This window comes from Emiliania huxleyi (genome assembly GCF_000372725.1).
Source record: "Emiliania huxleyi CCMP1516 chromosome Unknown EMIHUscaffold_1426, whole genome shotgun sequence".
In the NCBI taxonomy this organism is placed as follows: domain Eukaryota; phylum Haptophyta; order Isochrysidales; family Noelaerhabdaceae; genus Emiliania; species Emiliania huxleyi.
In genome coordinates, this window is record NW_005201169.1 from 5,122 (window position 1) to 8,760 (window position 3,639).

The window sequence follows — 3,639 nt, forward strand, 5'->3', positions numbered from 1 at the left end:
AGCGAAGCCTCCTCCTCCCTCTCGCAACCCGGGGTAGCCATTCCGGTGGTTACGCCGGGGGTTCCACCCTGTGTGGTGATTATGCCGGGTTCCACCCTGCGTGGTGATTATGACGGGTTCCACCCTCTGTGGTGATTATGACGGGTTCCACCCTGGGTGTACTTGTTACGTGAAAACCCGCTGGGACCCGGACGCCAGCACACACGGCTAGATTCCATGGCGGCCCCCCTAGCCCCTGCGGTCGCAGGTCAGAGTCGGCGGTGGTCCCGCGCGCGGCCCCGGCTTCGCCGTCGCCGGCGTTTAGGGCGGGTCCGGGAAAGGCGGGGGGGGTCGGTCGCATTGGCGGCCGCGCGGCAGTGGCTTCGGGGGGGGCGGGAGGAGGTGGTGGCGCCGACCGCAATGGCGGCCGACCCGACGAGCGCCGGGCGAGATCGCGAGGGTCGAGGGTGAGCTCGAAGCCGAGGGCGGCGGCCGAGTTCTGAATGGTGAGGGCGTCGGCGGTGACGATGGCGGCGGAGATGGCGGCGGAGTGAAAGGTGTAGTGCGAGCGGGTGGACGCGCGAGAGGTGCCGTACGGCGTGTGGTCAATGGACCCACTAGTGCGTGCGGTCCTCGCAAGCTGGCGGAGGACGCGATCGAGGTCGGCGGAGAATGCTCCGGTCGACTCGGTCACGAGGAGGATGACCGTGTGACCCTTGGCGAGGGCGTCAGCGTAATCGCCATCCTTCGCTGCCACCCAGCCGTCACCGCTGACGCGGTCCAGTCGCTCCTCCGTGTCCGGGTCACCCCGTTGGGGGGGTGGCCAAGGATGACGACGGAGAGGTGCTCCTCAGTGTTGCCAAGCGCAATGAAGTGTCCATCGGCGCGGGAGGCGGCGCCTCCGCAGCGGGCAGAGAGCCGTTGCCCTTTGCGCCGGAGGGGAGGAACGGAGTGTAGCACTTGAACTCCCAGCACGTGGTCGAGGAGCCAAAGCGAATCAGGTCCGGGATGTGTCCCTTGTTGTCGTGGGCGTAGTAGCCCTTCCGCTCAGCCTTGGAGGCGGGGGTCCCGTCGCCCTTGTCGGCCAGCTGGATCGAGCCAATTGGCAGGGTGTCGCCCTGTGTGGTGATTGTGACGGGTTCCACCCCTCTGGAGCACGCCTTATGCGGCGGTTGTCGCGACGGCAGCGGCCGCAGTCGATCGAGCGGGACGCGCTCATCCTCGTACGGTCGGCCATCGCGCGTCGTGGCAATCGTGAATCGGACGATTGCGGTGTGCTTGGAGCACCGCAACACGGTCGCCGCCCAGCCGGCCCCGCCGAACTCTTTGCATGCGTACTGCGGCCAGAGAGCGCTTGCGACGAGGACCGGCCGCCCCGTGGCGTTCTCGGCGGTGATCGGTCGGGTATCGATGGGCGCCGCCGGCGGACTAGGCGCCGCTCCACGAGTTGGCGGCGGCCCGCTTGCCGCGCCGCCCGCACCGCGGGTGGCCACATCAAAGCAGCAGCTTCGCTTTCTCTGGGCAATATTGGAGGCGCCGTGAGTGCCGAAGCCCAAGCGTCGCTCGGATACAAACAGCAGGCGATCGTCGTCGGGCTGGACATCCTCAAGTTCCCCCGGTTTGGCCAGGAAGACAATGCCCAGCTTAGGAGCCCTCCATCGGACGACGCGTGCGACGCCGCTGACAGGGCTGCCGAAGCGGCTGCAGACGAGGCTGCAGCAGTCGCGTCCATCCAGCCCCCATCCAGCCCCCACGGCTCCCCCCGCCACCCCTGAACGGCTCCTTCGATCCTGCGGTGGTGTGGAGCGGTGGTGCAGACCTCGTCGGGCGGCTGAACACAGGCCCTGCCGAGTGGGCCTTCTGTCTCTGAGGAAGAACCGAAATGCAAATTCGCGCCCTGCCGATCTCCGAGTGGTCAACCGGAGAGGTCTGTGGACACGTGTGCAGTCGAGGCAGCCGCGATCGGCGCGTCTCTGGCATCTGCGTGGTGAGCACCCTGGCGGTATGCGTGCGCAGCAGCCTCAACGCAGGGCCAGATGACGTGTCCAGTCGGAGGTGGAGCGCTACCAACGGCTCGAATGGTTCCTCGCGGGTCGGATTCCGTCCACGCGCACGCGTCGGGCACCCGCTCAGCAGCACCGAGGGGTATCTGTCGCGTCACAGCCATCGTGTGCTGCAGCATCCGGCAAACCAGTGCCGGCTACTGGCCGCCATCGATACACGGAGAACCGCTCGCACGAGTCAGCCCAGAGGCGATCGATGGGCGGGAGAGGCCTCTGGCACGGACATACAGCTCGGGCCCGACGGACGGCGCGAGGGGGCGATCTCGCGCGGGTCCAACTTTGGCCTGTGGAGGGCGTGGCCGTGGGGAAGAGGGGAAGGAAAAGTCCCCCTGTTTTTCTTTATTACATGTCTCATAGCCCCTAATCCTTTTTCTGTAGTTTGGTTGGTAGTTTGGTTTCTCTATGTATTCTAAAGGCGGGGCGCCAAACTACAAACCAAACTACAAGAAAAAGACATTGTCCTAGTCAATCGATAAAAGAGAATCACGAATCCTCCCCTGGCGCGCCTCAATTGAAGGAACCCACGCCGAGCGATGCTCCCGGCGTGCGGTCTTGCTTGACAGGTGTGGGCAGCCTCCCCCCCCCCCCCCGTGAAAAGTCCATGAGTCGCCGTCAGGCCGTCGGACTGGGCGCCACTGGTGTGCAGCAGTGATTCCCGCAAGTCGCCTTGGTGCTCGCGATAGCCCTCGCCGCCCCTCACTTCGCCCCCGGGCCAAGCCTCCGGTGCCGTGTCTACCCCACAGCCCCCGATTTGGACGCCTGAGGCTCGGCTGTGTCCGGGTGTGCATGAAAAACGAGAAAACAGCCCTTTTAAAGCCGACTTTGCCCCTTATTGCAATACAATGTATTGTAACCCGATCCCCAGTGCCCGCCGGGGCGGAATCGGCACCCTACGCGACGCGGCTGCCCGCCAACCAATGGGCGAGGCGGGCCGAGTGAGCCTGCCGCCAACCAATGGGCGAGGCGAGCCGAGTGAGCCTGTGGGTTCTCCTCGCCCTGCTGCTGTGGTGCCTCTACAATGCAAAGTGGACGATCGCTCATGCAGGCAAAAGGGCGAGGGCCAAGCCTGCCCTCACCGCCCGCCTGAGGACGGTCCTTGTTGAGGCGTCCAGCGGCGGCAGGGCCATCACTGCCCGCGAGGCACGCTTGCGCGACGCCGTGCAGGCTCTTGTCGACGGCGAAACGCTGCCCTCGCCACGCACATCACACGCAGAGGGATCGGCCACGGCTGCATTGGCTGCAGCAGAGTTGTTGGCAACCGTGGATATGCCGCCGCCGCCGTCGTCGTCGTCGCCGCCGCCGCCGCCGCCGCCGCCGCCGCCGCCGCCGCCGCCGCCTCCGTCGCCGCCGCCTCCTCCGCCACGGCAGCAATCCGGCGGCAATGGCACGAGGTCAAGCAACCCGCCGCGGCGGCAACCGAGTCCCGTTGGAAGTGGCGCACGGCACTTGGATCGTGAGGGCGGCCGACGCGGGCAGAGCGCGCAGGCTGAGACTATCGAGAGGAATGGGTCGGAGCGTCCAAATGGCGGGGTGGAGCTGCGCCTGAGCGAGGACTTTGACCTCTCCCTCGAGCTCCAGCGCGAGGGCTTTGCCGTCA